The following is a 12,454-nucleotide window of genomic DNA, read 5'->3' as shown; positions in this document are numbered from 1 at the left end:
TGGTTCTGAGAAGTGAATGGTCTGTTTTACATGCACCACATCTAAAGACCGATTTCAATGGAAGTGATTTTAAAGTAAAACCTATTACTGAATTCCTACAATGTGTTTAACTTTCTCCGGGAAACCAAGAAAAAAAGACAGTCTTGGCCTTCAGTTGCATAGAATGAACGGCAGTATAGAGTTCTTGCCTCTATACTGTTTCAGATCAAATTCATGCACATTCCTCACTGACCTCCTCCTACTAGCCTTGTGAGATAGGAATGCTTATTCTCCCCAGGGGAGAAGATGAGGCTCAGATCCATAAGGTGTTTGGCTCCCCTTTCCCTCCCACCCCGGGGACCTCCAGGACCCTCTGGAGGCTGAGTTTGGCTGGACCCACTGAAGTGTCTCATTACCGAAGTATTTTGCCAGCAAAAGGAAATGGAAATGTGATAAAGGGCCACTTGTGTCATCTGCTGGGTGGAAGAGAAGATGAAGACATGACATATGCCTCAGTCTTCCAGGTAATTACATCCCTGCTTTGGCAAAGGGAGAAGCATATATTATACCAAGTGGCATTTGCAATTCATGTGCCTGTGGTCTTCTGGGAAGTTAGTATTTGAAGGTGAGTGTCACCTCATACCCTGAACAGGCCCAAAGGACAAATTTCTCTCTGCATCCACATCTCTGTTTGGCTGTCTTGATACGCACTCATATTCTGTGCTACTTTCAAGTAACTCAGCAGTGGCTGAGGAAAGTGGCACTTAGAGTAAGCATTTGTCACTAAACAGCTAATGACTTTAATAATCCTAATTGTAGACTGCCTCCCCGCCTCCCCATCTCCATTATAAACAAAAAGAGGGGAGGAAGAAGAGACAGTGTGATCTCCTGAAGAGAGACTCAACAACTGGATTCAGTTTATATTTATTTATATTTATTTTATTTATCTGTATTTATTTATTTATATATATCTGTGTATTTATTTACATTATATGAACACGCCGGAAGCCATCAGTAGGCCTAGTGCTGTGCTAGTCACTTGGGGAGGGTATGAAAGAATAGGTGCGTGCCTTCGTCTCTCGCCTAAACCATTCCACAACCTTACAATTGATCATCCTGACTCCATTCTTTCCCCCTCCACGGAGTCTCCCGCACCATCGCCAAGTTACCCCGTAAAACACAAATCTGGTTCCATTTCGCTCTTCCTTGATTAGTTGTGATGAACTCAACATTCCTTTCTGAGGTCTACTTGGTTTTGGTTCATGTGTTTGCCTCTCCAACTTCTCACCCTCATCCACTATTCTTTAGCCTTGTGGAGCTGCCTTTGAGTCCCCCCACATGCCAAGCTTTTGGCCACCTCAAGACCTTTGATTACCTCCTGGAACACTCTTCTCCAGCTCTTTTAATCTTTCAGGTCTCAACCAAATGTCACCTCCTCAGAGCATCCCTCACTCGCCACTCTTTCTAAAGTGGTGCCTTCATGGTCTTCTCTCCTTTGTATTCTTTTCCTTCTTAATGCTTATCACAATTTGTAATGACATATTTCTTTTTTGAATTGTTTTTACATTTTTACATTTGTTTATTTTTGAGAGAGCACAAGTGGGGGAGGGGCAGAGAGAGAATGAGACACAGAATTGGAAGCAGTCTCCAGGCTCTGAGCTGTCAGCACAGAGCCCGATGCGGAACTCGAACCCACAAACCATGAAATCATGACCCGAGCCAAAGTCGGATGCCACCCAGGTGCCCCTGTAGTGACATATTTCTTTGTCTTACTGGATAATCATCTCTTCTGTCCAATTTGCTTTAAATCTCAAGTTCAGGGACTGCATCTGTCCTGTTTTTATAGCACCTGCACCTAGCCAAGTTCCTGGCACACCCTGGATACTTGATATATATTTGATGAATGAATGAGTAAACATTCCATGATATTCTCTCATCTTTCTCCATCCCAACCTAAGTTCTAGCCATACTGAGCCATGCTCTCTGAGTGGCCCTTTAATGACCATGTCTTTGCACATAGCTTCATCCTACTCTCTCCACTTAACAAATTCCTTCTCGGCTTCAGCACCTTGCTCATAGTTCTCCTCCTCTGTGAAGTCCCCCCACCCCACCCCCAACACCTTCAGAAGGTTAGCCAATCTCCCTCTGAGTTCTCCACTGGTACTTGGATGACATTTCTCCAATGTCACCTAATAGCATGTTTGTCTTTATGCCACTAGGGTTTGAGTACCTTGATTCCTGTCTTCCCAGCACTTGCAATGGGGTCTAGAACATGATGGGTGCTCAACAGATGAATGTTTAATGAACAAATACAATCTAGCTGAGAAAGGTTGGCATGGTTATGGAATGAAGGGTTAAATTATGTGGTAGTGATTTGATACTTTGGGATTTCAGGAAGGGCTCAGTGAAGGCTGGAGAACTCAGAGAATGTTTCATGGAGGATGTAGCTCTTTAGTGAGTTCTTGAAGGATGAATTAAAAGTACAAATGTGGGGGCACCTACCTGGCTCAGTGGGTAGAGCCTGTGACTCTTGATCTTGGGGTTGAGTTTGAGTGCCATGTTGGGCATAGAGATTGCTTAAAAATAAAATCTTAAAAAATATAAAAAAAAAAGGCAATGTGAAAATGTGAGGGTGGTCCAGGCCCTACAGAACATAAGAACAGTAGTAGTGAGATGGATCATGGCCTAGTTGGGAGAAATTGATAGGAGCACAGTTTTCAGGCTATGATAAGATACAAAGATGGGAGGTGAGCTAAAAGGCAAGCGCTCACAACCTCAGTTGTCCCACCTGCAAAATGATCTTAAATGCTCGCTGCCCATTTGCCACTTAAGAGGTAACCATGGGAGAAAAGGCTAGATGTATTTTCAGATGGGGTCACGAGTGATGCTGTGCTAAGCACTGTTGCCGAAGGAAGATCTGTGCCCACTTGAGTAAGGCAAAGCTGTGGGGTAAACTGAAGACAAACGTATCCTACGGCAAGATGAGAAGGAAGGGAGCTAACTAAATCGGTGCCCTATTATGTGCCAGGCACTATGCCAGGAGCTGGTGCAACAAAATAATTAGTATAGCTTTGAATACTTAATATGCCCCAGGCACTGTGCCAGGGCAGAACTATTGCTACTACTGCTTCCGGTGCTAATAGTAATAATAATGGAGGCACCGCGCAGGGCCATTCATTGAACTTTCACTGTGTGCCAGATGTGTGGGTTATAGGAGTGAATGGGGGGGGCAGTAAAATCATGGTAATTTGAGACTTGAAGTAAGGATAATTGGATTATATATAGTCAATTCAGAGTCTAGATTTACTTTTCATCTCTTGCATTTGAAACGGATCTGGTCTATTGCATTTCCAGTGGGCTATGAGAAGCCTCACGGTATTCCCCTTAGAGAAAAATCTCTCCTCCAGACTATTAGAGAGTCACTCTTTTGCATTAAGGCACTGCATCTCTAAAACTACTCCCAGAAGGAATAAAAGATCACGTGGCTAACAGCTATTAACACCTTTAAAACTTATTTTTACATTTATTTATTTTTGAGAGACAGAGCACAAGTGGGGAGGGGCAGAGCGAGAAGGAGACAGGATCCGAAGCAGGCTCCAGGCTCCGAGCTGTCAGCACAGAGCCCGACACGGCGCTCAAACTCACAAACCGTGAGATCATGACCTGAGCCGAAGTCGGACACTTAGCCGACTGAGCCACCCAGGCGCCCCAACAGCTATTAACACCTTAATGTGTATTCTTTGATTAGGGAAGTTGCTGTGGCCTTCGAAGTACAGAGACATGTGTCTAGGGCAGGAAAGGTGTGATGAAGGGGAAAAGAGAGGCCTGGTATCCACCCTTGGAAATCTCTTTCATGCCCACTTCTATACTACACATTGACAATGCTGTAAAATGGGTTCCCTGCATTGTCTGACTATATGTAGGCTTACGTAAACATCTAATGACTTGCCTAGTGCCCTGCTCTCTTCCAACCCCTCAGCCGGTGCCATTTTACCCTTGCTTACAGCTTTAGCTTCAGCTTTGCTCCAGGCTCTGGGACCAATCCTTTCTTCATATGCTTGCTGTTAGTCCTACTCTGCCATTATTCTGGGAACAAATAGCTAATGATAGAGTTTCTGGCATCTCTTGAGGATGTATTATTGGGAAGGTTCCTTCCCATCACCTTTATACTTGGCAGGTTGTACTCATTTGCCATTAACCTAAGCCAAGAGATGAGGTTGGCTTTCCCATCATTACGCACTGGCCTTGAGGTATATGCTGAACTGAACGAAACAAAACCAGCCAGCACTTTATGCCATTCTGCAAGTGAACCTCACTCCCAGTGTAGTCCCCCAAGTATGGAACATTAGGAATGGTCTAACAGGCTGCCCCTAGGGGCTTCTCATGTTCTCTCTTTTCTGTGCTGCTAGCCAGAGGAGATTGTCTAATGGTATCTGTGACATTTGTAGGCTTAAATGATGTGATTTAAGGAGCTCAATCAATGGGCTGGGCAGAAGGCCAGGGCACAAATCCCAGCCCAGATCACTGCCCAACTCAGGACTTTGTCTGTGAGGAGGAGAGCATGGCTTCCCACCCAACTAAAAAAAAATTATGCCTTTAGAGGGACGTGGTATCTGTGTGTGGTTTTCACTCTGTGCCGTGAGGATTGAGCTTGAATAGCGAAACCCTTGTGACCTCTCACCCTTATCCAAGCCTATCTATCCATTTCTGCATCTCCTCAGAGCCCTTTAAGACAGGTAGATTTAATCTGATAAACTTGTACAATCTCAAGTATAAATGGTGGATAATAAGCACATTTAGTGAATATGTACCAGGCACTGTGGTAGAAGATGATGGTAATGGCTGAGGGGCTTAAGGCCATACGTCTTCCAGGAAAAAATTACATTTAAAAAGGAATCTTTAATGCCCAATCCAAAAAGTGACTAAAATGGAAATTTTACGTACAAAGGCACAGGAGTGGGCTGGTGAGGGGAAGACTGTGTGTGTGTGTGTGTGTGTGTGTGTGTGCACCCGCGTGTTTGGTGGAGTGTTGATTTTGAGAGCATTTTGGCTCCTTTCAGAATACCACTTTGAGAACGTCCTAATTTTAATGTAGTAATTCTAATCTTTCCCAGAAAGGTGAACCAGATCGTGAACCTCCTGCAGGGGACCTCAAAGGTCATCTAGAATACTCTCCTGCCCAATGAAAAGGTTCCCTTGACGATATCCTTGTTAAGTGACTATTCAGTTAATGAGCCCTTCCACTGATGGGAAACTCAGCACTTTCTTACCTGTGTGGTGGATGCGGACTTTCAGGAAATGCTTTTCTATGTTCACCTGAAATCCTCTGCCTGTGACTCCTATCTCATTGCCCTAGTTGTTTTGTCTAGAGCAGCAAAACCCTTCAAATGTTTAATTTCAGCTCTTGTGTCTCTCTCTGCACTGAGTCTCCCCTTCTCAGGAGTTATGATCATTTTAGTGGTCTGCTTCTAGTTACACTATATTTTGTTTCTCTTGAAATATCGTGCTCAGAAATGCACGGAGTGCTCTAGAATGGTCAGGCTGGCACAGATTACAGTGCACCTATTTTTTTCTTCATTCATACATTCAGCAGTGCTTAGTTGAGGTCAAGGTACCATAGCATCTTGTTCCAGGAGGCAGTTTAAACCAGCCTGCAGGAGCGCCTGGGTGGCTCGGTCGGTTAAGCGGCCGACTTCGGCTCAGGTCGTGATCTCGCCGTCCGTGAGTTCGAGCCCCGCGTCGGGCTCTGTGCTGACGGCTCAGAGCCTGGAGCCTGCTTGGGATTCTGTGTCTCCCTCTCTCTCTGCCCCTCCCCCGTTCATGCTCTGTCTCTCTCTGTCTCAAAAATACATAAACGTTAAAAAAAAATTTTTTTTAAAACCAGCCTGCATAGTGGTGTATTGCAGTATTGCTTCTCATGTGTATAAAATTTATCAATTCAAGAATTTTATTAATTTATACATAATAATAAATTAACATTAAGCACTTATCAGATGCCAGATACTATGGCCCTAAATGCTTCACTTACATTATTTCATTATTCCTCACTTTTAGACAGTTCCTATTATAATCTCCCATCTCACAGATAGGGAACCTGAGACACAGAGAGGTTAAGTAGATTGTTTTAGTTCACACAGCTAGTAAGTGGTGGTTTGGGATTAGAGCCAAGCTTCTGACTCCAGAGTCTACATTTTTAACTACTTCAGTGAAGGTAGACTCTTTTATATGCTCCATAATCCCTATAATAGTACCAGGAACAGTAGATATTCATTGTTTCAGTTCAACAAATACTTGTTATGCACCTACTATTTGTCAGGCCCAGAGTACTTGGTAGTGGGGAATACAAATATATATATATACACATATATATATACGTATATATATATGTATATATATATGTGTATATATATGTATATATATATGTATATATATATGTGTATATATATGTATATATATATGTGTATATATATGTATATATGTGTGTATATATACGTATATATATGTGTATATATATATGTGTATATATATATATGTATATATATATAATGTTCTATACATATAAATGATATAGACCTTGTTTTTAAGCAACCGCCAAATCCAGAGGGAGAAACAAATGAAAATAAGTCAAATGTACTATGGTATGATAAGGATTCTAACATATAGTAGGGGCACAAAGGATGAAGCGTTCAACTCTACCTGGGGAGGTGATTGAAGAGAAAGTAACATTTGAGCCATGTCTTGTAAAGTGGATAGGAGTTCACTACATAGCAATGTTGGGATGGTCATCCGAGGCAATAGACACAGCACGTGCTCAGATATAGATGTATTAAGCACAACGGTATTTTAAGAGAATGTTAACTTTCTATTCTTCATACCTCTCAAGCATGTGCCACCTGGGGACCTTTGCACATGTGGTTCACTGCCTATAACCCTCTTCCACTACATCTTCACAATTTCTTTCTTTCTTTCTTTCTTTCTTTCTTTCTTTCTTTCTTTTTAAAGTTTACTTATTTATTTTGAGAGAGAGAGGGAAAGGGAGAGAGAGCACAGGGGAGGGGCAGGGAGAGAGGGAGAGAGGGAATCCCAAGCAGGCTCCATGCTGTCAGCATGCAGCCCAACGTGGGTCTCCATCCCATGAACTGTGAGATCATGACCTGAGCTGAAATCAAGAGCTGGATGCTTAACTGACTGAGTCACCCAGGCAACCCCATAATCCCATAATTTCTTTCTTAACATGTAGGTTTCAGATCAAATGTCATCTCCTCAATAAGCCTTCCTAGACCACTTTTTCTAATGGAACCTCTCACATGTTCCTCTCCATCTCATTACCCTGACTTGTTTTTCTTCAAGAACTTATCACTATTTGAAATGATCATATCTATATTTATTATTTTAACGACTAGCTCTCCCAACCAAAATATAAACTTCATAATAGCAAGAGCCTTACCTATAATATTTACTACTCTATACACAGAGCCTGGCACATAGTAGGCTCTCAATAAATTTGTATTGAGTTATTACATGAAATAATGATGAGGATAGAGATGGGGTAATGTTCTGTCACTAGAGCTCTGCTTTTGTTTGTATGTTTAACTTCCTCTCCTCCATACAGCCATGTGCTCAGGCAAGAAGCCCCTCCTTCACCTCAAGGAAAGAGTCTTAACTGGTCTAAGACTAAGTCAATATTGGTAATTCCAATGTTTCTTTGGCAAGTGATTGATCTAGGTTTGAGTATTTGTTGCAACTCTGGCCAATGCGATGTCCTAGGGGACTTCTGAGAAAGGTTTCTTTGTTCTGCAAAAGAGATGTAAAAAGAGAAGTATTTCCCTTTTTGCCTCTGAATGTTGTCATTTGCTTGTGACACCAAGGACTTTGGTAGCCACCTTGGAACTATGAGGACAGTCAACCTAAAAGATTCAGCCTACATGCTGAGGATGGCATAAATTGCTTCCTTTATGAGGTCTTTGAGCCATTTAATTAACCAATCTGGGAGTTGCTCAATCTCTAGTCTTTTAGTTGTATGAGATAAAAACTCCCTTTTTATTAACCCACTTTTAAGCATGCTTTTCTGTTATAAGAAGGTGAAGACATCCTAAGTGACTGCATTTTCTGAAAAATTACCAAAATTAAACCATAAATAAATGGAAAAACTGAACAGATTAATAATTATAGAAGAAATTAAAATAGTTTGAGATATCTACCAATTAAAAGTCTTTCTACTCAAGTGGTTTCACAGCTGCATATATAGAGCTTTAAAAACATACAGATGAGGGGCGCCTGGGTGGCTCAGTCGGTTAAGCGGCCAACTTCGGCTCAGATCATGATCTCACGGTCCATGAGTTCGAGCCCCGCATCGGGCTCTGTGCTGACAGCTCAGAGCCTGGAGCCTCTTTCAGATTCTGTGTCTCCCTCTCTCTGACCCTCCCCCATTCATGCTCTGTCTCTCTCTGTCTCAAAAATAAATAAACGTTAAAAAAAAAAACATACAGATGATCATCTTGTTATTAAAAATAGTTTGGATTATGGAAAAAGAATTAATTATACAGAGCTAGCATAATGTTAAGGTCAAAATTTAATCAAGATAACCTAAGTTGAAAACTATAGACTATTTTAATCATGAAAATAATACCGAAAATTCTAAATAAAATATTAGCAAATTATAACACAGTAGCGGATTTGGAGAATAATACCTTATGACCAAAAGGAATTTATCCTAAGAATGCAAGCATGGTTCAATAGGAGGAAATTGTCAATACAATTTGGTAAATAAGTCAATAACTTAAAGAAAACATGATTATATCAATACATGAAAAAAATAATTTGCTTTAACTCAGCACCTATTTTTTAAAAAAACTAAAGTAACATTGGAACAGAAATAAACTACTTATCCAAAAAAGAGACTATTTACCTTACAATAAGAGTAAATATAATAAATTGTGAAATACTGGAACCATTGTCATTAAAATCAAGAACAAGGTAGGTTTTACCCTATGACCCAGCAGTAGCACTGCTAGGAATTTACCCAAGGGATACAGGAGTACTGATGCATAGGGGCACTTGTACCCCAATGTTTATAGCAGCACTTTCAACAATAGCCAAATTATGGAAAGAGCCTAAATGTCCATCAACTGATGAACGGATAAAGAAATTGTGGCTTATATACACAATGGAGTACTATGTGGCAATGAGAAAGAATGAAATATGGCCCTTTGTAGCAACGTGGATGGAACTGGAGAGTGTGATGCTAAGTGAAATAAGCCATACAGAGAAAGACAGATACCATATGTTTTCACTCTTATGTGGATCCTGAGAAACTTAACAGAAACCCATGGGGGAGGGGAAGGGAAAAAAAAGGAGGTTAGAGTGGGAGAGAGCCAAAGCATAAGAGACTGTTAAAAACTGAGAACAAACTGGGGGCTGATGGGGGTGGGAGGGAGGGGAGGGTGGGTGATGGGTATTGAGGAGGGCACCTTTTGGGATGAGCACTGGGTGTTGTATGGAAACCAATTTCACAATAAATTAAAAAAAAAAGAACAAGGTAGGTTTGCCACTATTAGCACTATTATTCAATTTTAAGGTTCTGACTTTTGTAGTAAGAAGACATGAAAATATGATAAATATTTAACAGAGGAGACAAAATTACCTTTATATTTACATAATGTAATTGTATAATAAAGCGCCCAAGAAACTTTACAAAAATCTGTTAGAACTAACAGAGTACTTTGGTAAGGTGAGAGAATATAAGAAAAATATATAAATATCAATAGCCTTAAAAAATTTAACCATAATCATTACCTTTACATTTACATAATGTAATTTTGTAATAAAATACCCAAGAAACTTTACAAAAATCTGTTAGAGCTAACAAGGGATTTGGTAAGGTGACAGAATGTAAGAAAAATGTACAAATATCAATAGCTTAAAAAAATGTAGCCATAATCATCACCATCACTCAGAAATTAAAATGGAAGAAACCCAGGGCACAATAGTGACATCTTAAGATATCCAGGAATTAGTTTATTTAGCAGGGAACAGGGTCTATGTAAAAGAAGTTATTAAAGGGGATAAAACAGGACCAAAGAGAATAGGGAAGCACATTATGTTGCTGAACAGAAAGACTCAGACTAAGAAAAATATAATTTCTTAATTAAATTAAGATATAAATTACAAAAAGTATGTCATTCAGGTTTTATATGGAGCTGGACAAAAAAATTAAAGTTTAAATAAAGGGATAAATGTGTAATGTTTCCACAAAATTTTTTATTAAGGAAAAAGGACATTGTATAAAACGGCAAAGTAGGGAACTCTAAAAACCCATGTCTCCACTAATGCAGTAATTAACCATCATAACAAAGACCATCAGAATCAACTTTTCTGAACTCTGGTATTGAATAAAAAACTTAAAACAATAAGATTAGTGCTTAATGAAGAAAGAAGCTACTAAATTTTGGCGAGAGAATTTTGTAGCATTTCTAATGAACTGCCTACCATCTCCTGCTCCTCAGCTTGGATAAAGCTATGGAGACAGTGGCTCCCATTCCTAGTTGTGGCTTGCTGGTGTCAGGCAGGCCAATATGGATTTTGTTCTCAAAGAATTGTGGTCTTATATTTTGACTGGTTAATACATAGGTACTGAATTGCTGCATGAAAAAAAGGGATCAGCTGAGAAGATTGCCTGTTTTTACACGCACTCCCCCCTTGGAATTTTCTGAGTTAGAGCACCCTCCCCAATAGTATTTGCCAAATGCTGAACAGCAGGTTTGAGCAAGTAGAAGAATCAGTGAAACTGAAAATATCTCAATTAACATTATCCAGTCTGTGGGACAGAAAGTAAAAAGAAATGAAGAGCACCTTGGATGTATGTGAGACACTACCAAGTGTACCAACAGATGCATAACGGGAGCTCTAGAAGGAGAAGAGAGAGAAAAAGTGGCAGAAAGTATATTTGAGTAAATAATGGCCAAAAAGATCCAAAATTTGATGATGCACATGAATCTATATATCCAAGAAGGTTAATAAACTCTAAGAAGGCTAAACTCCAAGGAATTCCACACTGGGACACATTAAAATCAAACTATCAAAAGACAAAGACAAAGAAGGAATCTTGAACATAGCAAGAGAAATGACTTGTCGTGGACAAACAATCTTCAATAAAATTAATAGCCAATTTCTCTTCAGAAACCATAGAAGCCAGAAGGCAGTGGGTAATATGTTTAAAATGTTGAAAGAAAAAAGACCTTCTCAACCTAAATTCTATATCCTGCAAAACTATCTTTCAAAAATAAAGTTGAAATCAAGACATTCCCAGAAAAACAAAAGCTGAAGGAGTTGATTGCCAGTAAACCTGCCCTATAAGAAATGCTAAAGGGAGTCCTTCAGGCTAGACAACAATTCAAAACCATATGAAGAAATAAAGAAACACTGGTGAAGAGAAGTACATAGCTAAATATAAAAGCCAGTATCCTACTTTTGGTTTATAAATCTTCTTTTTTGTATACATGACTTAAAAGACAAATGCATAGAACAAAAATTAGAAATCTGTGTTAACTGACATACTAAATAAAGATGTAAGTTGTGACAAAAACAACATAGAAGGGGAGGAATGGAGCTGCCTAGGAAGAGAGTGTTTATACTATTGAAGCTAAGTTATTATTTTTTAAAGTGTTTTTATTTAGTTTTGAGAGAGAGGAAATGAGTGGGGGAGGGGCACACAAAGAGAGAGCGAGAGAGAGAGAGAGAGAGAGAGAGAGAGAGAGGATCTGAAGTAGGCTCCAGGGTCTGAGAAGTCAGCACAGAGCCTGACGTGGGACTCGAACTCATGAACAGCAAGACCATGACCTGAGCCGAAGTCAGACACTTAACCGACTGAGCTATCCAGGCACCCTGAAGCTAAGTTACTATTAACTGCAACTAGCTTCCTATACATTGAAGATGTTGATTTTAATCCCCAGGGTAACCACCAAGGAAATAATTAAAAACATATATAGAATAGACCCCTCTTGGGGTGCCTCGTTGGCTCAGTCAGTAGAGCATGAGGCTTTGATCTTGGAGTCATGAATTCGAGCCCCACATTGGGTGGTAGAGTTTACTTAAAATATATATATATAGAATAGGAAATGAGAAGTAAATCAAACACAAGGCTGAAATGAAGGAATTGATAAATAAAACTATATAAGACATAAAGAAACAAATAGCAAAATGGCAGAAGTAAGTCCAGTAATTATAGTTTGAAGGGTTTAGGTGGAAGCAATGCAAGATAATGATGTTCCATTTGGCTACACTGGTGTTTGAGGGTTTTGGGGGGGCTGAGGTGGAGGGGAATCAGGAAGGAAAGATCCAGTCAGCATGTGGAGCACGGCACTGAAATCTGGTGATGTAGAATTGGGAGTCATCAGAATATTGATCAAAGGTTCTCAAATCTCGCTGTACCTTAGAATGAGCTGATAAGCTTTTAGAAAATATCCATGCTTGGGTC

At 40.0% G+C, this 12,454-nt stretch overlaps 1 protein-coding gene across 1 annotated transcript in view; it reads right to left on the bottom strand.

The window, feature by feature from the left end:
- TRPC5 (transient receptor potential cation channel subfamily C member 5) overlaps window positions 1–12,454 on the bottom strand; it is a 271,580-nt gene that overhangs the window by 140,640 nt on the left and 118,486 nt on the right. The window lies entirely within an intron of this gene.

Source organism: Panthera onca, chromosome X (genome assembly GCF_046562875.1).
Source record: "Panthera onca isolate mPanOnc1 chromosome X, mPanOnc1 haplotype 2, whole genome shotgun sequence".
Taxonomy (NCBI): Eukaryota; Metazoa; Chordata; class Mammalia; order Carnivora; family Felidae; genus Panthera; species Panthera onca.
This window is presented reverse-complemented; position numbering and strand designations above follow the sequence as displayed.